At 38.9% G+C, this 22667-nt stretch overlaps 1 protein-coding gene across 5 annotated transcripts in view; it reads left to right on the top strand.

Moving 5' to 3' along the window:
- TENM2 (teneurin transmembrane protein 2) overlaps positions 1-22667 on the top strand; it is a 1092434-nt gene that overhangs the window by 532202 nt on the left and 537565 nt on the right. For all 5 annotated transcript variants that reach the window (XM_040078601.2, XM_058422512.1, XM_040078602.2 and 2 more), the window contains one exon: positions 6593-6697. The gene's annotated coding sequence lies outside the window, so the exon portion shown is untranslated. The remainder of the gene's footprint in view (positions 1-6592; positions 6698-22667) is intronic.

Genomic DNA, 22667 nt, shown 5'->3' on the forward strand with positions numbered 1-22667 from the left:
CCCTTCCCTTCCTGGTAGCCCCAGGTCCTTTCATCCTCTGGTGAGCTGTGTTTGGCCTAATGAGGCCATCCACCCTGTCTGTTCCTTCTGCTAATCTCGTGGTGTTTCCATTTTCACCCTAAGTGGCCGTCACTTGTTGTTTGGTTCTGCTTACCACGGTGCCCATTTTTGAAGCTTTGCAGTAGTTCTGGAAGTTCATGATACTCTGGCATTTTCACTATGAGTTTTATTGTTTTCTCTGTTTTATTTTGTCCTTAATTGGAAACTCACAGTATAAAGTAATGGTAAATACAGTTATATTTATTTTCACACTTACACGTGGAGTTCCTGATTAATTTCTTCTGGTTATTACCTACTTGGCTGTTTGTTTCTATCATTTCTTTGAATCCCCTGGACTCAGTGGAGGCTCTGTGAGTTGTGATGTTTATGTGTGCGTGGATACAAGGACTTTGCACTTCTCAGTAATTGCTGAGGTTTATGCTGTGGTCTGTACTCTGCTGAGACATTGATTAATGTTTTGGTTAGCTGAGCTACTTAAAAAGAAAATCTAAACCAAAACTCACTATGAAGAGAGATTCTCCATGGTTTTTTCCTGTGACCAGCTGTGGTGGTCTCTGCTGCTCTCCTGCCCAATGCCAGGGTGCCTTTCATGCATGTCACTCAGACATTTTCCTTCCTCCTTCCAACATCTTTTTTTTCCTCTTGAGAAATGAATGAATTCTTCATTGTTGGCATCTTCTTTACTGTCCAAGTTATTGATGGATGTTTCCTGTTTACACAATGCTTTTTCGGTCCTTTGTTTTGTTAGTAAACAAGAGGTATTATTTGTAGGCGTTAAATACATGCTATACCTGTTCTGGAAAAAAATGTAAATAAACTTTCCTTTCAGATAGATATATTTTTAAAATACATGGGAAAATATTTATTTTAGTCATTTCTCCTCTAGTTTTTTTGTGTTTTTTTTTTTTTTTTTCCCCCCCTAGGTTCTTCCTCTTGCAGTTTTAGGAACTCCTGATACCCTTGAACAGGACAGAGTCTTTGAAGTTTGTTACCCAGGGATTGTAATCTGTCCAAAGCTCTGGTTTGTAGCTAGTTAGAGGCCATGGATGAGCCACCCAGCAGTGGTGGTGAACGATGCAGTTTTTGTCTGAGCACAGTTTTGCTTTGGTAGTGCAAAGGCTTCTTCCTACAGCTGCTACTTGTTCAACACCAACTTTTACTGTTAATCCATTGGAGCACCTTTCATTGCTTTGTGAAATCGTGGTCTTTGTGTCTGGGTGACCGTGGTGCTTCCTTCAGCTTCTCCCTGCGTTCCTCCTGGCCCTAGGGATACCTATTGCAGTAGACATGTCAGACTGGTATATTTTTCCTTTTTACCGCTTTTCTTTTCATTTGGATTAAGTTGTTATGCCTCTGAAGATGTTACAAAGTTACTTCAGTGGTGTATTGGGGTTTTTATTCTGCTGTGATTCAGCTGTGATTTTTGCTCTCTGCCTCTTGAGAGCAGTGCTATTAGATGTCTGCCCTGATCTTTTCTTTTTCTGTTGCGATCATTCCCATTCTTCTTGACTTTATCCAAAATTTCTCTTGAAAATATAAATTGTTGTCTTCAACTATTGCTAATATTAATTAGAAAAAATGATGTTGTTTTTTAGCTAGACATTTACAAATATGAAGTAAAAAATGTGCATACTTGAGAAATCTATGTCTTCATTTTGTAATTTCATTTTTTTGTTCTACAGCTGTAATATATTGAAAGAACTTATGTTTATAATTTCATAGCTGTTAAAAGCTTTATTATTATTATTTTTCATTATCCAGAATTCAGTTAATTTCCATTTACCAACCTACAACTCTTTCATATCTTCTGCTGGATAATAATAAGAAGAAATATTTTTTCTTTCAAGTTTGGCCTACAGCTCATAAACTCAATTTCCATTACATGTATTGATGCAAGAAAAACATGTATTGATGAGGAAAAACGTATTTTGAAAGTTTTACTCCTATTTGTCGAGGGTGCTATATTATGATCAATATCACTTTAAGTAATTGACAGTTATGTTAAATATCAGCTGAATAGAAATTTTAGATATTCCCTGATTTTCTGGAGTGTTCAGAAATTTATAAATCATTAGTTTATATAAGTTTTTGGAGGATGATAACTCTCTACATTAAATATAAGGTATGCACTGTGCATGCTAAGTGAGTTGACATGAAAGTGTTAGATTTGGTTTTTGAATACTGTGTACCAGTTTTTCTTGCAAATCATTTCTCTGCAAGCATCTCTCTGTTGTTGTTGAAACACTGGCTACATTGCAAGGCAATCATTCAAGTTGCCAAAAAAAAGAGGGGAGTGTGTTGGTGGAGTAGTGAGAAAAGTCAGAGACTTAACAGCCAAGACAGAGCTCTTTAATTTTCATTTGTCCCAGCCTTTGGGTGAAGTTGCATCATGATGTCTTTTCTTCAGAGCCATTGGTGCAGTGCTTTGGTTAGGTGCATTCTCAGAAGCCGTGTAGGGTGGTGTTTTTAAGATCAATGCTGTGGGTTTGTTTGGGATATTTCCTGCTCAGGTGAGGTCTGTGACACAGGTTGTCCAGGAGGGGGATACAATATAATGCAAATAGTTTGTGTTGTCTTACAGCAGAGCTGTACCATCAGCTGTCAGCACCTGGTCAGGGCATCCCCGTGTGTTCCCACTCCTGCCCCACATGCTGGCACTGCCTCCTCAGCCGGCAGTACACCGAGCCAGAGTGGGGAACTGCTGCAGCCTAAAACTGTGGCAGGAGGAGATAAAAGGACCAGGAATGTTTTGGTGAGGTGCCCAGCCAGGCTGAGTGAGTAACCCATCAGCTCCTGTGCTGGCCCAGAGGAGCCAGGTGTTGCACAGCTGGTGGGAGCAGTGCTGCCTCCCCAGCCCCAGCACACAGCTGGTGACTGCTGCTGTGCTCCTGTGGCTGCAGCCTTGAGGACAGAGGGGAACTGGAATTGCTGTGTCCCACAGCTGCCTGCATGGTGACAGGTTTCTGCATTGGCACAGCCAGTAAATGTGCCCTTGTCCCTTATTTACTGGATGTGTAAAAATGCTTATCGCTCTGAGCTTACAGCTGAAAGTACCCAGACCTGTCCTGCAGCATGCAGAGTGCTGTGTAATGCCATATGCAAGGAAAATAGGGCACGTGGCATTCACAGACACTTCTTCCATCTTCTTGTGCCAAGAGCTCAGCCAATTAAAGTGTGGTGTCCTTTGGGGAGTGGTGAACAGGGAGGGGTTGGTGCTGAGCAGCATCAGGGTGAGTCGGGGAGGCTGCCTGGCCTGGGGCCAGCGGTGTCAAAAATGAGCAGGAAATTGATTTCGTGTAGCTCTGAGTACCTTGTGCTAAATGATCTAGTGAATTAAATGTAAAAAAAAATTAAAAATACTACTAATAAAACACAACATAGAATATGTACCAACCAGGACAAATTGTCTGTATTATGTACATTTTGCTGTTTCCTGGCTTTCAGATGCTTGCCGCTGTGATATTTCATTTCTATCATCGCTGTGTGTGTAATCTATAACCTTCATCTAAGAAACACGACTCATTAATTAATCATTACCAAGGGCGAGACATGCAGCAGCATCAAGTGTGCCAAATCCTCTCTCAAAGTTTTTAAGTGTCTGACTGCTCGTAGATAGCATCTCGGCAGTCCTGGCAGATTGCTCTAAAGGACCAGCTCTTGCAGCACGTACTAAATTTATGAGGTTTTATATCAGTTCTTCCAGTGGCACTCCAAGTAATTTTCAGCTCTGCCTTCCATGTATTTAACCCTCCTGACACTGTTGCTCTGCGCCCTGCTGCTGTGGTTCCTGGCACTGCTGGGATGCGGATGGCACCAGGGACACGAGGGTGGGCAGCGCTGCAGTTTTGAATGTTCCTGTGTGCCTCATTGGCACTGATGTGGAGTTATGGAAACGGGCAAACGCTGCTGCAGTGGGGCGGCCGCTGTCCTTTCTTTTCTGGGAAACAGTGCACTCCATTTTTATGCTGGTTGTGTAGTACTGCCAACATTTTTTTTAAAGAATCCGGTATTATTCTAAGAGATGTCTGAAAGGAACAGCTTCATTCCCTTTGGCTTTGCTTCTTTTCTTACTTGATTTGGTTTGTTTGTAAATATTGGTCGATGTTTACAAACACTTTTCCCCTGCTCTCTTACAGAAAGCTACTTCAAGGCAAAAAAAGTATTAGAACTTGTCAGACTGTATTTTCAGTCAGTCTTGGTAACAAGTACTTTATTGACAACTCTGTAATGAAACCTGGTTTTATTTTTATTAATTAATTTACTATATGGATTTATGATTTTTTTTCTTTGGGTTTTGTTTGTAGGTTTTTGTCTTTTCTTAATTCTGTTACAGCCAGACAGTTTCATCTTTCTTTGGACCTTCCACATGTGAAAAGGCCAAAGAAAAAAACTGAGAACTGAAATTGTAGCTCTACTGCGCTTTTTTACAGTGTCATATGCTTTTACATCTCCTGTGTCTTTGAAAAGCTCTGTACTTAGTTTAGCCTGATTTTTAAAAGTCATTTTTGCATGATCTTGTCTCTTCCTCACCACAAGAAGAGGTGACTCCAGCAGCACAGTGAGGGCTGGCACGGTGCCCAAGGGTGGGTGACAGGCTGGCAGTGCCTGGGCAGGGGCTGGGCTGGATATGTATATCTGTATATAGGAGGTATGTATGGACCTGTCCCCTCCTGGAGAGCAGGGACTGTGTCCCAGCAGAGGCCTCCAAAGCCAAAACATTTCTCAGCTGTAGTCACAGTGGCCGTGGGTCCTTCCGTCAGCCAGCAGCTCCCTGTGATCAGTTTGAAAAGCCTGGCTGAGCTGGGCTTTGCTGAGGTTTAAAGATATTTTCTGATGAGGTAGATTTTAGCTCTGACAAATGACTTATTCTTTTTCTTGGTAGCTTATCAGTGTCTGTATCTCTGTAACCCAGCTCTGCTCTTATGGATCTTGCTGTTCCAAATCCAGCAGCTCCTGAAATATTGATACACAAACAGGGACGGTATAAAAGAATTAACAATTATAAGCAAATACTGTAAATGGCACAGAATTACCAAAGCAGGAGGTAGGTTTAGAAGTGTAATTTGCACTTAGGCATTGGTTGATAGGATTGCACAAAAGAAAGTAAGCATAATAGTGAAAATAAGGAGATTATGAAAGTAAAGAGTGCATCCCAAACCCTAATTAGTGAGGTTATCTGCACTTAAGCTTTCACATTTGCTCATTAAAAGCACTGGGGTTTTTTTAGTGTGGTGGGGTTTTTTGGTTGTGGTTGTGTGTTTTTTTGTTGTTTTTTTTTTTTTTTCCCCTCCTGGATTCACATTCTTAGAAAAACTTATGCCAGGATTCTGGCTGTAAAGATTTTTTACATGATACTAAAGTACAATGTGTAGCCAATTCTGTGTGTCTCAGGACACTTGTTTAAAAATTTGATGCTTTATGGAAAGCTGTTGGCCTGAAATACAATTATGCCTATTCATTTCCAGGGAGATAAATCTCAGCAGTTAAGCAGTGCTGGTACATCAAGCTTCTTTTTTAACCAAAAAGAAATACCATTAATTTAAATTCAGTGAAAGCCATGGATAAAGCAGTGTTAAGTACTCTCAGTGTTAAAAGAAAGTAGCCTAAAAGTTTAATGCATAACAGTAAATAGCATTAGCTTTACTTTATAGGTTTTTGGACATACTTATGATTAAACATTTGGCTCTACTGTTGGTGTTTAACATGTCTGTTCCCCAATCCAGCCTGCGAGGATTTTGTATTTTTTTGAGTGGGCTGCCATAAATTATTCAAATTTCTTTGGCAGAACTTATTCACCATTATTTCTTTTTGTTCAGTTTCATAATACAAGGTGCGATATGTTTCTTAGTGTCATCTTATATGTGGATTTGGCTCTGCCTGGATCGTTTCATTGACCAGGTGGAAATTGCTGAGGCTATGAACATATTAGGTAATACTTGTTTTTCCAAAAAATACCTTTGTGGATAATAGAAATTCTGAAGCAAATGTGGGAATCAACAGGTATTAGAAGGTATTGCATACTGAGAAAGAAAATAATAAATCAACAGAGAAAGCAACAAATGGTTTGTGAAGTGATGACATCTAAGACTGTTTTAATTTAAACTTTTTTGTAATAGAAATGCCCAGTGGAAAAAATGTCATGATGCTAAGGTTTTGAGAAATACTGCTTAAGGTCATAATTTCTTTTTGTTCTTTTGACATGAGAAGGGAGGATGTGGTCCCTTCATATTTATTAGTTTAGTGTAAAAATTAAATTACTAAGCATCTCTCTGTGCTTGAGTGTCTGCATTTGGGACAGGGAGGAGGGACAATAGGAAGCATCTGGAAAGAGGAATCCAGAAGGTTTATTTCTTACATCTGATGTGACAAGACTGTAGGATCCTTTTGGTGGTTAGAAACTGCGAGAGAGAAATACTAAAACACGGTTAAAGCCTTTGTTTACTGTTAAGATTTTACAAGTGGGGTTTTTTGTTGTTGTTGTTATTGTTGTTTTGTTCTTTTCCTGAAAGTTATACTTATTTCTTTCTGGCAGATCCATCTCGCTTTTCACTGCCCACTGCAGTAAGAATCCCCTCTCAGCTGATGAGTTAAAGACACGACCCCTGAGGACCGCGAGAGCGAGCGCTGCCGACCTCGGGTCAGTGAGTACTCGCACCGTGACTTTGGTGTGCTGCTTGGATCGCAGATGTGTTTATGTTGCTGGCCAAAGTGGTTCCATCTATCCTTGAAAAGTGCCTGGGAAGATCTCTGCAGGAAAGTGTTTTTGTAGAGGAGAGCAATTTGTCTCAGCACTTTCCTTTAAAGAATCTACTTCAGTCTTTTCCAGCCCAACTGAATTATTTCAGGAGGGCTCACTAAAAGAAATATGCCTTTTTCCTGTCTACCTGCATGCTCGTTTGCAGGCATTGCTCATCCTGACAAATTCAGGATCAAATGAGGGGGTTAGAAACTTATTACTCTTGGCATCAAAATAATTTTTTCTTCACTCAAACGAGCCTTTTGTTGAGATTCTGAACACAACAAAAGCTATATATGCATGTATCTGTATGACTGGCTGCATACAGTTCTATATCTGTGTACAGGCAATATGTGTCATGCAGAGAAAAGACAGATGAAACTTTCCCATTATCTGTTCTTTTGTGGTTTCGCTAACTGCGGGTCAGAATGCTCACAAGACACCTTACAATTTAATTACTGTTGTACACATGCTCTGGGAATTCAGGAAATTATATGAAGTACCACACTTATCCCAGCATGTCCAGCAGTGGAAATAGGCTGTCCTGCTTTGGAGTAGCTGAAGAGTAAAGGGAACATAGCCTTCAGTTTATAGATTCCCATCAGAGAAAAAAACAAACAAACAAAAAAAAACAACAAAAAAACCCAACAACAACAAAAAACCCTATACCAAATTTATGTTCAAAAAAAAGAAAATCTGGTGTGATTGTGGCAGTTTTTAAACTTATTTTTATTATTTTATGAGTCTTAAGTTTCATGCCAGTTTTCTGCCAGTTCTGTATAGTTAGAAATATGAACCTGGGGATTCCTGAAATCTGTTTTTACTATTATAAGTGTATCTGTCTAGGCTGTGTGTAAGTTATTTGAATATACTGTGTATATATCCCTGCATTTAAGGGATCTTGCTAGCCCGTCTTTAAGTAGTAAAAGAACAGATTGACAAGTACTTCCCACACCAAATTCCAGGAGAACAAATGTGGAGTGATAGAAGATACTGGTCCAGAAGCTCTCACTTTTGCTCTGTATCTCAGCAGCAGTTTGTCAGGAAAAGGTTGCAGAAATAGGTCCTTGGTGAAAATTTCAAAACAGCTGGTAGCTCAATCTCAAAATCCCCTGCTGTAGTCTTGGTTTGTTTGGTTTTGCTGTCTGTTTTTTAAAATAACAGCAAGTGATCTCCCAGGGTCAGACAGCATGTCAGTAGCAAAGCTGAACGTGAAACCAAATTCATAATTCCCTGCAGTAATTGAGGTTGAAAATGTGCCTGCTTAAACTTTCGAAATGGTGGCTAGATCCTGTGCATTACTTATTTTCATTGCTCTGGAAAATGTTGTGGGCAGAAAGGATTTTCAGGTACTGAAGAAAAACTTATTGCTGTCTATCATATGTCTGGGAGGGTTTGCTCTGGCTGTGATTTGAGTTGAGACACAGGCTGGGACATGGAGCTCAGTGGTGTTTGTGAGGCACAGAGCTTTCCCTCCCTGGAAATTAAATATTTGCTTTAGAGGATCTCCAGCAGCTCCTCCAGCTGAGAGAGGGCTCCTCACAGAGCCCCAGGACAGGGGAAGAACACGAGCACCACGAGATCACACGCAGCGCAGTACATCAGCTGATTTCAGGGTTCATTTTGGGGCTTCAGGGGTTTGGGAGATGCTCTGTCTTTATGTGCCATGGGACTTTTCCTTAGCTGAAGATTTGGGCTCGGAAATTTGCCCTGGGTTCTGTCCCAGGTGCTGGTGGCATCATTTGTTTTCAGCCTACTGTAGGTTCTGTTGTCAGCTTTGCAGTCCTGAACTGGTACTGTCAGTTCTTTATTTCCCTCCTGAATTTGTGTTCCTGTGGATTTCCTGGTGTGATGAGGAAGTGCTGGTCACTTCCCAGTTAATTCCCTTTTGTATGGTTTGCCCAGCCCTTCAGCACTGCCTGTTTCTGCCTTTTATTCTCCATGCATCTGTCAAAATCTCAGCTCCCAAACAACTATGGAGACTCATTTCCCTCCATTGTTCCCTTCCTTCAGAGGCCATGGCTGTGACATCAATATTTCAGCATATTTGTTAGGCTCCCTTTTTCTTTTTTAAATTTGCTTTCTTTTCAACAAAGGCTGCTATCATCCCATCATGGTGGATCAAAGCCTTTAGAAAGTAACTACCTTAGAGGAAAGAGAAGTTTAACTTCTTGAACAAAACCCTTCTGGACTTATCCTCAAGGGAGGACTCAGTTTCTTAGCTTTATGCATCTTGACAGGAAATTTGTGTCTTCTGAGGGAGTTGGAAGAAAACAGCCTCTTCATCTCTGCCAACTTCTGTGCTCTTCTTAGTTCCAGGTCTGGAGGATGCAAATTTTTTGGCATTTTTAGTGCTGCCATTCTGAAAAAAAGAGCATATTCTGTATGGTTTGAAAACCTTCTGTAAACTCCCATTGGTGTGAATAGTCAAAACTACTTGAGCTAATTGCTGAAGAAGCTCTCTTTTTACTGCCAGGCTTGGATGCCTCTGCCATGGTGGGTTTATCAGTTTGCAACGATTTTGAAAGGGAACAAAAGCTAACAAATAAAGTGTTCTTAAGCATTTGTACCTTTTATTTCCTAGGCAGAAAACTCACAATCAGAGCTTGATAAGTTAAATATTAGCACTCAGAAATGGAGCTGCAAAACCAATGCAACTTCTGCTACTGATTTTTCTCCAGAGTAACTCTTTTGGCAGCAAAGGCAGATTACCATCCTGTGTAAGCATCAAACTTACTTAGTAAATTATGCTCAATTATAAACTAAGCAATAAATCAGCATTGCTACAGTGTTGTCCTCCCATTCCTCACCCCATACCTGAAGGGTGTATCCCAAATAAGAACCAATGCATCAGAAAGTAGTTTTCATTTTATTTTTAAATAAATACAGAAAAGTGGATGCTGTGCTGGAATTACCAGCAATAATTAAGGCTGATGAAAGAGCAGGGACATATATAGGCAATTAAAATAGGTCATTTAATGCGATAATTACAGAAGTAGAATTGAGTCCTTGTTCATGCTTTTGTAAATTATGCCATATCACCAAGTACCAGGTTTTTTTTACATTTTTGTCTTTCTTATTAAGTAAGATATTAATGGGGCTAACCACTTTTAGGAGTGGTTTTAAATTTATCAGGACATATGCCCACACGTTGGGCACTTAGCAGTGAAAGCAAGTTTGTTGGGAGAGAAATTTATTTGGCAGCATTCTTTAAGACACAAGATTTGATATGAGGAGATGAAGCACTGCCATTTCTCAATGAGCATGAGCAGATGAGAATTTGAATATTATTTTGGATAAGTTCAGGCTTCTGTCAGATGTATGGAAGATGGGAATAATTCAAGCAGAAGAATAAGTCTAGGATAATTATAAAAATAAATTACCACATCTTAAAACATTTTAGTGGACTCTAGATATGAGTGCTCAGACTGAGGAGGATGTAGGGAGAAAAACCAACTATATAAAAATAGCGAATTATCACTAAAGGTCAAGTAAAAATGTACTGGAAAAGATAACTGGATGTTTGAAGTCCGGTTGTTTGGTTTGTTTTTGGTTTTTTTTTTGACTTACTGCTATGTAGCATATGAAGTTGAGAGTTGATAAATAGATGCTGATAATATTTGTAATTTTATGAGACTTCTCTTGGAGTCAGGTACAAATTTTATTAACAATAATCTGCATTCTGTGCCATGACATTATATAATTCATATATTCTTCAAATACTTCAGTGGAATATGAGATTTTTTGTGAAAAAGGACATTGTATAATTCATATATTTTTTCATTAACTTGAGTGGGATATGAACCTCTGTGTAAAAAAGGCTTTGTGGGGAAAAAATATTTGAACTTTGACCTTTGATTTTTCTAACTAAGGCTAAGTTTTAATATATGTGATAGTTTTAAAGAGAGCTTATCTTTTGCCTTATGTGGGAATATGGGACCGTGGGGGGAAATGCTGTAGATATTCAGGCTGGCCTAGAGTGGCAGCTTGAGGGAAATGTTAGGATAACTATCTGAACGCTTCTTAAAGGGAGACTGAGAGGGGAGGTCTTGCCTGAAAGCTCCAAAATTAGCATTTTGTGCATTCTGGGGCTGTCCTTGGAGAGCCCAAAGAAAACAGTTAGAGCTCAAAGAAAACAGTTAGAGCTCGTGACAGATTGTTCTCTATGAAATAGTCTGTGTAACCTGCTCCGAGCACTGAACAGGGGTATCTGACCTGAAGGAAAATGTAAAATCCTGTCTGTGCTGCGGTAATCTGCCCTTTATTTATAGTTTTATCCCTTCTTTCCTGTACTAAAAACTCAGCACTGGCAATTCTAGATTTTTTTGCAGCTGATTCTGAAGTCTTCCTGGGAACTTGGTGGGGTTTCAGAAGTTCTGTGTGTTTGAGAATGATGTAGCCCTTCCTGTTTGATGATGAATCCTGGCCTGGACTATTTCAGAGCTGCCTTGTGAAAAGGGAAAGGTTCTCGGTCAGCATCCCTCCTGGAAGAAACCCTCTGTCTGTAATTGCTTCATGACTGAGGTGGTGCGACTGTGTAGGTGTCTGATAAATGTTTTTTGGTGGAATAGAGCACACATATGAAGAATGCATTTCAGTTCCATTCATTCCAGACCAGGCTGGTGCCTTTGCCTTCATGAGCAGTTTGTTTTTGTGTATTTAACAAAAACAAAAAAAATCTTTGAGAAGGGAATATTGGTAAATAGCTGTTTTCTTTCAGGTTTTTCCTTTGCTTTTTATTTCACTGTTTGTGTTTCTAGAAGTAGCAGGTACAAATAAAAAATACAGTTACAAAATACAGTCTGATTGTGAATCAGCCTGAAATTAAATCACAAGTTAACTGCTCTTCAGCAACCTGTACCTGCTCGGATAGGATCTTGAAAGATCAGGTGTAATAGAAAGAAAAAGAAGAGATAAAAATTAAACTGCCATCACAGTGAGAATCAGAATGTTGAGGGTTCCCCGATGTCTTTGTTTGGGGAAGCACCACCCCATGAGTACTGACAGCTGCACGTGCTTGGTGCTGAGGCTGCTCCCGAAGAGCAGCTCAGAGCATCCTGGAGATGGCTGCTGTGACTGCAGGAAGGGAGACACGGGCTGGGCAGGACACCTTGCAGGAGTAAATCATTTCTGCACATCAGGGAGGTGCTCAGGATGCACCAGAGGAAGGTGGCAGAGGGGCTTGGGGGAGCCAAGGGCTGTGCTGCACTGTGCCATCCCAGGGGGCTGTGAGCCAGGATCATCCACGGCACAAAGAGCTTTTGTCCTGCACTCTCATGCTGCCTTTGAACTTGAAGCTGCGTGCAGGGAAGGTTGTGGTTTGCTACAACCTGTTGTTGTCTTCAAGCTGTTATTTACTCTCGGTGTCACTGGACCTTCTAAAAGTTTGCATTTACAGAAATGTCTCACAATGTTGGCACCTTTACAGTGACCTGAAATGGGAAAACAGCGTGATTACTATAGTCTTGTGTGATCTACTATAGAAAACCAAAATGTACCTAAGGATGAGTTTCACCAAATTAATTTATAATTATAAACTCGATTTAACTGGGTTTTTATTTGAATTTACCTTGCACCTGCCCACCTATTTCACTGGCAGATGGGCCTAACCATACCTTTTTGAGCATGTACAGCAGAAACAGCTTTGCTTCATGCAGATCCTTACTGACCCAGCTTTTTATACCCCCTGGCAAGCTGCTCTGTGCTTGTACAACACCAGGTTAATTACAGCCCTGTGAACATGTGCATTAAAACAATCTGCCTACTGGTAGAGAGATATTTTGTTCCTTTGCTTTACAAGACTGCATCTTCTTATTTTTAATATTAGCTTTGTCATACCCATCGTGTGGCACATTTCACGGACAGTTGACGTTTCCCTCACTTTAGCAGAAATCCAGCTTATTATGCAGATACCCACATTTGAGGATGAGCATCTGCAGCTACTCAAGACACAGAGATGCTGGTGAATGTGTCTAGGCATCTTCATTTGTTGTGCTGTGTTGTCCCTGAATAAATATGCAGAATATCTGGCAGTTGAGCAGTCACAATGCAAAAAGAGAAACACACTGGTGTTTTGTTATGTGATAGCTGGCTGTGCCACTGATAATAAAGCATGTAGTGGAACCCAAGTGGAAGGAATTTTTCTTTTTAAAAGAATATTCTAAATATTTGTCTTATCTTTTTTTTTTCTTTTTTAGATCTCCTTGGCAACAGAAACAGATGTTTCTTTTCTCTTAGTCATTACATTCAAAGAAAGTAGCTGCTTCAAAAATAAGGAAAGCAATTTCTATGAATTGGGTAGCTATTAATTATTGCCAAGATGTTTTAGGATGATAATAAGACATGCAACAATTGCCTTTTTTCTTTAATTGAAATATAGCTATCTAGTTAACCTGTGCTGGTTAGGTGAGCTATAATCTATCTGCTCTTACAGTGCAGTTGTGTGATAAAGACAAGAGTGAGCTTGAATATTTCTGGTTTATTGAGGAGATACATAATATCAATGTGCACCTAATGTTTTATTAATTTGTGACTTCAAAGCAAGTCAGTGAGGAGTTTGCCTTGAAGACAAAGAACTAAATATGCATAGCCTTACAAATATATATTTTTGTATGTCAATTTACAATATGAAATGGTATTAATTTTAAGCATGGCTGTTGTTTTACAGCGATGCTCTTTTTCAGATTACTCTCTATTTTTCTCTGGATTTTGATTGTACAATTTTAAGCTTTTACTTGGGTTTCACAAGGGTTTACTGATCTGTGATTTTCATCTGTATGGGCACAGTTGCCTTCCTAATGCTCAAGAAATTGGCACAGGTGGATGAGATTTAGAGAGAAATGAGTTAGGACTGCAGGATCAGGATATGGACTGGTCTCTGTAAGCCAAAAGAGAGAGTTCCATCTGCAATTTAGAGAGAAGGGCTTTTGCTGTTCCCCTAGTCCTCAGTGATTGTCATTTAAGATAACTGCATGTGCATGGACCCACATATGTGCTTGAAAACCAGTGCCAAAAATGAGCCTTCATTCCTGATAGTGGTAATCTGTTTAGCTCATCACATGGAGATTTAGTTGCACTGTTGAGGGGTAAAAACAGTTGTTCAAATGGGTGAAATTGGGAGGCCTTAACCTCAACTGGAGCTAAAGTGGCTGTTCATTTTTTACAAGCACATTCTCCTGCAGCATTCACATCCACAGCAGGAAAAAGAAAACAAAGCCTTGGACATGAATTTACTCCAAGAACCAGCAAAACTCAGAGAAGAAAAAGCTGAAGATTAGTGTTATGCCACAACATTTAATCATATTTGTACTCTCCCTGATGCTTTCCTTTTTCTTTTTTTCCCTCCAACCCTGAAAATAATAATTCTGACTGGGACTCCTTTCAGCACGTGTTGGTGGCAAAAATGGCTTTGAAAAGCTTTACCAAAGAACTTTCTGGAGCACGTCTGAGGGCCAAGAAGGGTGAGAACTTCCTCCATGGCAGAGCTGATGAGCTGGGAGGAGCAGTAACCCCTGGCTGTAATCCTTTTACCTGGCCAGCACATCAGACAGAGGGGCAGGCTGCCTGAACGCTGCTTCCCTGGGAGTTCTAGGGAGCAGGACATACTCCCCCTTAGGTTTTGCTAAAGCAGTTCTGGAACCATCTGCATTCCAGTTAGATGTGCAGAGTAATCAAAAATGCGAATATGAGGCCATTCCTCAGGAAGTGCAGAATCTTTGTGTGTGCTGGGGCAATGGGAGTGCTGCGGGAAGCAAAGCAGCATGAGTTCCACAAAGTGGAATTTCGTGTATGAGTGAGGAGTAAAGGTATCTTTGGGAGGGGGGAAGGTTTTCATCAGTTGTGGCCAGGGCCAGGGTTCTGACAATGGCAGTCATTTTTGTTGCAGGGAAGAGTTTTAGAAAAGAACAAAACCTGGGTGTGTAGGTGGGGAGGCAGCCTGCAGTGGGTGTTTGCTTGTCTGTGGCAGTCCTTGCCTGGTGCTGGCTCCTAAGGTAAGTTAGGTGCAAACTCAGTGTTGAGTTTACTCAGTCTGTTGTAGGTGAAATAAATATTGGCACTATAAAATTAGAGCAGCTAAATGAAATCTTACTGCAGTGTCATCTTGTGTAAGTGAAATTCAGACAGGTATATGAACTCTTCCAGCCTTTGGTTCAGTGGGTTACTGCTGACTCTCTCTGGAGTAGGAGGCCTTTTCTGGGGAGCAGGAGATGTTGCAAATTCTTTCATGGTAGCTGCAGATAAGGCAGTGAGGAAGCCCTTTGCCACTTGGGGAGATGGAAATAATAGTCACCAGTATGGCTGTGTGCAGGATGCCCTGTTCTGTAGCACTGCCTGGAAGTTGGTGACTACAGAATGGCAAAGGACTGAGTTGGTTTGGGATAAAAGCAGAATTTTTACTTCCCTGGTGGCTCCTTTGCTGATCATCCAGCCATTTCAAATATTTCCCTTGGCACCAGTTGTCTTGGCGTTTCCTGGATTTTGGAAGATTGTTGCTCACATAATGATTCTCTTTTTGAATAATTGTGGGTCATTCCTACAGGGTATTTTAGGGGAAATCGCAGATTTTCTTTTGTCCTCTCTGTTTCATAAGTAAGCTGTCTGTTACTGTCCATAGATTTGCTTACTTGCATAAGAGAGAAATTAGAAGAAAATTACTAATTCTTTCATCATTAAAGTGGATTAAAAAATAACACTGGCTAAAAAAGAAAGTGCTCTCAATGCCTACACAGTTCTATGGACACAGCTCTTCAAATGCTCCCATAGCAAATGGGGCCTTTTAAACCTTCCTGGTAAATCACCCCTTAAGGTAAAATAGCTGAGAATTCTGCAGCTCTTCATGATGTCTGTCCACAAGTTATTTTTAAAGACAGAATTGTCATGAAGAATACTTCTTTGATATAGGAAGAATGAATTCCACTCAGTTTAATGCTAATGAGAATGAGACATGTAAAGTCAGTATTTTGAATTAGATGTGAGAATATAGGGGTTAAATATGTGCTTTGACTGGGCTGAATATTCATAATATCTGTTGAGGGGGTTTTTTTCTGCATGAAAGATACCTGAAGGTAATTTGTTGAATCAATATTCTTGACAGGACTGTTTCGTCTGTGGTTTGTGTGTGGTTTGTCAGGGGCTGTGAGAGGATTGTTTTGGTTAGTTTGTTTTTTCTTAGTCTGACTTTAACAAACAATCTGAATTAATTGACTTAAGTTGGTTCTGTCACAAAGGTAGAACAGGCTCTCTGTCTGATGGCACTGTATAGAGTGTGGTGACACTTTATTCCTGGAATAAAAGAAAATATATCATGAAGAAAGCAACAAAGAGAAATTGTCTTCAAACGCTTGGCACCAACCCTTTTAAGACTTCATAGTTACTCTAAGCTGAGTGTAAATTTTCAGTAAAAATATTGCATACATTGGAATCACAGAACCCAAAATAGGTAGTGATTTTAATTTTTTAATTTTACTGTCATGATTATTAATTATGGCGACAGACCCTAATCATGCACGTGTCAACATTGAAGACCAGTTTTTATTATATATTCCAGGTATACTCTTAAAAAGTATTACTGTTTTAAATAAACTTGTAATATAAACACTTTCATAGAGTCTACTGTTGTGTGGAATTCATTGTGCTCTCTAGAGAAGTGTAAAATGCGTGGAAAAATGCTTTTCATCCACCAAAGGAAATAGGAAATTTGACAACATGCATTTGTCTACAAAATGCGAAGCAATATCTGATGAAATATGCTTTGCAATAAAATAAATTGCCAAAAAAAAAATCTAATCCTTCCTCAAGATATGTTTAGCCTACACAGTGAAATAAGCCACTTCCACAAAGTGCATTTGGTTGCTTGAATTATTTTGATTTGCTGTCTATCAGAATCTGTAGATAGTGTCTTGTCTTTTTTTTTTGTCAAACACTGTATATCAACCCTTTTCTATTACATATAGAGAAAATAAATTTAATTTGAAAGTATACATTAGATAGGACAGCAATATGTATGTACCTGTATGTACACATATATGGAGTTAATTATAAATTTAAAGGAAACTTGGGGTCTGTTAAGAATAAATGTATTTGGCTAAGCAGAAATTTATTGCAAAGCTTTTGCATCTCGTGGAAACAAAAATACACAATGATACAACTGGAAAAGATATTGCAGGTCTGGCTCCTTCATCTTAAGTAGAAATATTTTCCCAGTTGTGTCAGGAAGAAACATAGGAACGTGATCATTTTTATCATATGTAACAAAGTAGAAATTACTTTTAAAGTGTTATTTCATGTACAATGAAAAACAGTGCACGTTTATATAGAAATGGGTGAAGTGGACCACTGATATTACCTGGACATTATGCAGTGCTCCAGGAAATGTTTGCTTCCTTCCTTTCTCCTTCCAACCAAGATGCTTCTGTAGGTAACTTTATTTGAATGGAGTGTGACTGCCTGAATGAAATAATAATATAATTGTTGTTGAGATATTTTTACATTAATTTGGAGGGTATTATTATGCCTGTCCCTTCAGCTCCGTGTTTCTGAGCTAGAACAATGATAATTCATTATAAAATCCACATGAGCACGGGACATCAGAAAGATTTGACCGAAAGCTCACTGGGCAAGCAGCAGACTCATCTATAGAACATATAGGAGCTGTTTTTCTCTGAACAACTTAATCACTGAAATGAGAGACGAGCCCAAGTAGCTGAGGATAGCTTGGGTACTTGGGTAAATGTCAGGGCTGTTGCATTTTCCTCTATTTTAATGTAAATCAGGATTGCTCACTTTCCTCATGTGATTTAATGCAGTAAATCTTCACGGGAGCTGTCTGAAAATTAATGGCTGTTGTAGAAGAAACTACGTAATAGAGCTTTAAATTATGGGTTTGAATTATGTATCATTTAATATTTTATTACATAATTGTATATAGCCCAACTAATGAAATACCAATTAAAAAAAAGAAGTCGTTATTTTTTAAATGTAGCTATTGAACATCAATCCATTCTTTTTGCTTCAGCTTGTTAGTGCATCAGCGATTAAATTACGATTACTCTTCCCCCCAGTTTATTTCAGTTTAAATACCCTGAATAACATTGTTTTATGTGAGTTTGGGAGATAGGGGTACTGGCAGAGGTTAGGACTGCACAGTTGATTTTTGAGGCATTTTTAGCTTCTGTCTATGAGACAGCAAAGTTTATAAATTGGTATTTTCTGCATCTCTTCAACCTAGATTTTGAACTTTTTCACTGTGTCTGCTGACTTTGATGAAAGTCTAAGAGATCTCAGAGATAACTAATTCCCTGCAAGATGGCAGAGAATTTTAAATGCTTGTATTATGGGGACCTGTCAGAAGAGAGAATAGATTTCAAAATGCCTCAGCTCTAGAAAGTGTCCATTGGTGAATGCAGCTGGGAGGGCACCAAAGTCAATCAATCAAACCCAGACAATCACCTGATATATCTGATCAGCAACTGAATTTTATCACTTCCACTGCTCACAGAATTAATAGCTTTTGTCTAGAAATTAGCAGTGCATGGTTTCATCACAGAGGGTTTAAAAATATGTATAGTGTTTGGGTTTTGTGGGTTTTTTTTGTAGTTTGCACATCTTGCTTTTTACTAAATTTTCTAGCAATAGCTCACTTTAAATGACTATTTTGAGTCTTCATGAAAAATTAATATAAGTAGTGGGGAAAATTAGGTGAAAATGTGTATGGACCTGATAAAATTTGGTGAGGTTGTAGTGTAACTGTAGATAATTCCATATCCAGTCTCTGAGGTAGTCTCTTGCAGACTCGGCTGTATATTTGCCCTTGGATGAAGAAATAAAGTATCAAATTCTTTCCCATTATATTGAAATTGATTAGAGATAAACAATATTGAGTTTAATTAGTTTTAAGGAAACCTAATAATTGGAAGGCAGAAATGACTGCTATATCAATCCCAGTGTTCAAAGCGTGTAGAAAATGCTGGAATTTTCTCCAGCTTAACATTGTATTTAAGCATTCTAGTTGTTTCACAAAGAGAAAGGAAATGTGCCTGTTCATTTGGGTTTATTCATGAGGTGATATTACAGACAGAAAAATGCATGCACTTCAGGAATAAAATGTCCTGCATAAATTTTTAAAATACATTTCTAAAGTCTTGAGATGACAAATATTAAAGCAGCTTTATACACACTGTGTTAGTGTTTCGTAGCAGCTGGCTAAAGTGATAGCAACCAATATTTTTATCCTTCATTTTTCTGGTCCTGTGTCATTCTGTGTTAATGTGCTGTCCCAGGGTTTGAGTGTCGCTCGATTTCCCTCTTGCAGCAGTTCCTTACGTAACATTAAGTTATGTTCTTTGAAGGAAATGAAGCAGCCTGTTTCTCAGTGATACCCAGCCATATCAGCTGTTGATCACTGATAACAACTGCATGAAGAGCAGTATTTAGAGCTGCTGGCCCTGAGCATTGCTGCTGCAGAGCACAACAAAGCAGTGAGTGCATGGTGATGTTTAGCCTTGAGCTCCTGCATCGTGTCACCTGCTCTCTTCATCCATCATCACCAGCACCAAACCTCTTCATGTCACCTCTCACTGACAGCAGGATAACCTGACTTAAAAACGTTGGTTGCCAAGTGAACCAGGATCTTACTTGCCATTGAAAATTAGTGAATTAATGAATTTGTTTATGTTACTATAAGAATAAAAACATTTCCAGATGGAATTCTATAAAACTGTGCAGGTAACTTACTGAAGACTTGTTCTCAGAGGATCCTGCAAGGATTTTGGCATTCAAAGGTACTCTGTACTTACTTCTGTTGGGTTTTTAGTGCATTTTTGATTATTTGACATGCCAGAGTGCTTTCTGTCAGTCTTCAGTGCAGTTTCTCTGGGCTTTATGACACAGCCTCTTCCCTAAATCTGGTAGCCAGCTCTTTTAATCTGAGCTTTTCACTGTGGTGGCTTTGCAGCTTCTTCAGCCATGAGCTGTTGACACTGGCGAGCTGCTTTTGTGGAACAAGCCTGTGTTTGCTCCTCAGAAGTGAGCACATGGAAAGTGCCTTGAACTGTAGGTTTTGGTGTGCACTTGAAGTTTTCCCCTTTCCTTTAACTGTGACATTTTCTGTCATAAAATTTGTCAGGGACCGGTGGTCCTGGATGTGATGAAGCTTAGTTCTTTGGTTTGCTTTGGGTTACTCTCTGAATAGGCTCCCAGTGCCCATTGTGGCTGCAGGAATGAGATCCCATCAAGCTGGCACCGTGATAACACTACCTTTGGAATTTTATGTCTTTCTGTAGTGTGCCAAGCTTCAGTTGCTGCAGGTTTGGGTTTGTTTGGTGTTTTTATTTTTAATGCTGGAGTGTCCTTTCATGCCTTTATTTTCAATGGCTGTTTTACAATTTCCCTCCCATGTGACTGTGTAGGAAGGGGGCCCAGGGAGCAGATTTGCCTCATTGCAGAATTCCCCTGACTTCCCTTGTTTCTCAGCATTAATTGTCAGCGTTGATTTGGAAAGAGTTACCAAAACCAGGAATTACAGACCTCACAATCGAGATGGTTCCATTTTCAGTCTTTCTCTGCAATCGTGGGGGCTCTTGCTACACTGGAGTAAAGTTTTATGATAGCTTTCTTAACATAAACCTTACAGTGTGTGTTGAAGACAGAATGTTGGAATTCTGAGACAATTTGGTCTGTTTCTTTTTATAGCGAGATCCTTTATGAAAATGTTTGCTTAAAAGTTGAGAAAAACATACAATATTTGTGAAAATCAAGTGATTCTTGATAACGCAGAGAAGATTCATTTCTTGGGAAGGGTAACTGCAGTCTTAATCCATAACTTAGAAAGATGAATCATTTGGAAAAGAAAGCCGTAATAAACGTTCATTTAATTAGTTTTGCAGAGAAAAAAATACAGCAAGAAACATTGACATTAGAAGAAGTATAATTTTAAATTAAGCTTTAAATGAGAATTGCTGTATTGATAAGTTCAACAAAAGCAACTGTCTAAGGAGGCTTCAAAAAGCAATGTGTACGATTTATCAGAGTGAAATAGCTTTGTGCAAACATGTATTTTGGCAAATTATTGAAGTGTGCATTATGAATGCTTTTTTGAGTGGAGTGATATGCAAGCCTTCATCTAGGAGTTAATATATCACCTGGAAAAAGGAGCAGTTATCTCCATGCAATTTTCAACAGACGAGTATAATGACAGAAAGACCAAAACACAAAAATTAAGGTAGGGAGCTTACAAGAAAAATTAAATGACCAGAATATAAATGGATTAGAAGAAGAGATGAACTTGAGTATATAGGAATGAAAATTATCTCACATGAGGTTGCTTACTCTATGAGTTTTATGTTAATATATTATTATGTACTGATTGGTACATGAACATATTTAATTTTTTTAAAATAAATTTGTTCTGAAGGAGTTCTATTGACCTTATGTACTGAGGTGTTGCACCTTGTATTCTTTTAAATGTGATATTGTAGAAGCAGTACAATGTAAGCCTGCAGCTGAATCCTTGAGAAAGCAATCTGTTAAAGTAAGCAAGAAACGTATCTTTTAAATGTTTTATTACCAAAACCTACCAAAGAACATAAATGTGTATCAATGCTTGCTGTTCTGATCCATTTCTTTAAAAGACGTTTGATTTGTGTAGGGAGAGTCCAAGTGATGCCATGTTCAGGTGCAATATCTCAGCTTGCATTCCTCATTCAAGAAGAAATATTTCCAACTCAAAATAAAATTCCTTCTAGCATGGGTAGTTAAGCTCATGGCTGCAAATGACTGATGTTCCACCAAACCAAGACATTTCCTGTCTGAACTATTGCCACAGCAAAGTGGAATAACATCTTCCCCGTGCAATGGAAGGGAAGGTAGTTTGAAGTCTTGAAAGCAGCAGAGACGTGAAATACTTATTGACGTGAACGAGTAATTGACTGATCAGGTAATAACTACCCTAATTTAAACCTGACAAGGAAATTGATAGTTGATCTTGTTAAATATCCTCTAATGAGGCAGAAAGGAGATGGAAGAAAGGCGAGAGTGCTGTGAGTCTGGTGTGAGAGCGGCTTTGATAAACAAATGCAACGTGGAATGACTGGGAAACAATGGGACACGATTAAAGGTACAATTTTCTAGTCGTTTTTTAGACTGTATGCATTATGTCCAGCATATACAATGGAGGAAAATGAGGGAAATTACTGAAACTAGGAAAACATGGCATTATGCTGTATTTGCAGAGTCTGCACGTGCCCTACATTGTTATTACATCCTAATTATTTTAAATGAGCTCTATAAAAGCATTATGTCATTCCTAAATTCTCGGTGAGTTTAAGCATCTGGGTGCTGATTTTCTTTGTTGTGTACGTGTTCTGTTGTTTTTTGGTTTTTTTTTCCCCTCACATCAGATACATAGGATTATCCACTAATTAATAGATTTACTGCTTTAAAAATTTATATTTTCCCCTTCTAGGTAAGTTCTTGCACAGAACTGTTTACGTGAAAGGGAGCATAAAAACAACAATAACCCAAATTCACAGTTTATTTCTTTTTGCTTAAATTATTGTTGGTGAACTGTCAAAAAGCCACAGAAAAGAAGGTAAAAGTTACTGCTTCTTCCTGTTGTCTAATATATGCTTGTAATTTGGTAGTCTGCTCTCCAGGGTAATTAAAGATGTAGTTTATTCCCAGAATTCTGAGGGAAAAGATCAGAAACATTTCACTGAAGGACCAGACTACGTGCATTAGCCCCTAAGTAAAGGGAAATAAGTTTATGGTTTGTAATAATAGTGATAATCATTGTGCTTGGGTAACTAAGAACCCTTTATTGATCATGTTAATTATTAACAGCTATTGAAGGTGCATTCTGAAAATGTTCAGAAAA

The sequence above is a fragment of the Hirundo rustica genome, chromosome 14, assembly GCF_015227805.2.
Source record: "Hirundo rustica isolate bHirRus1 chromosome 14, bHirRus1.pri.v3, whole genome shotgun sequence".
NCBI classification, from domain to species: Eukaryota; Metazoa; Chordata; class Aves; order Passeriformes; family Hirundinidae; genus Hirundo; species Hirundo rustica.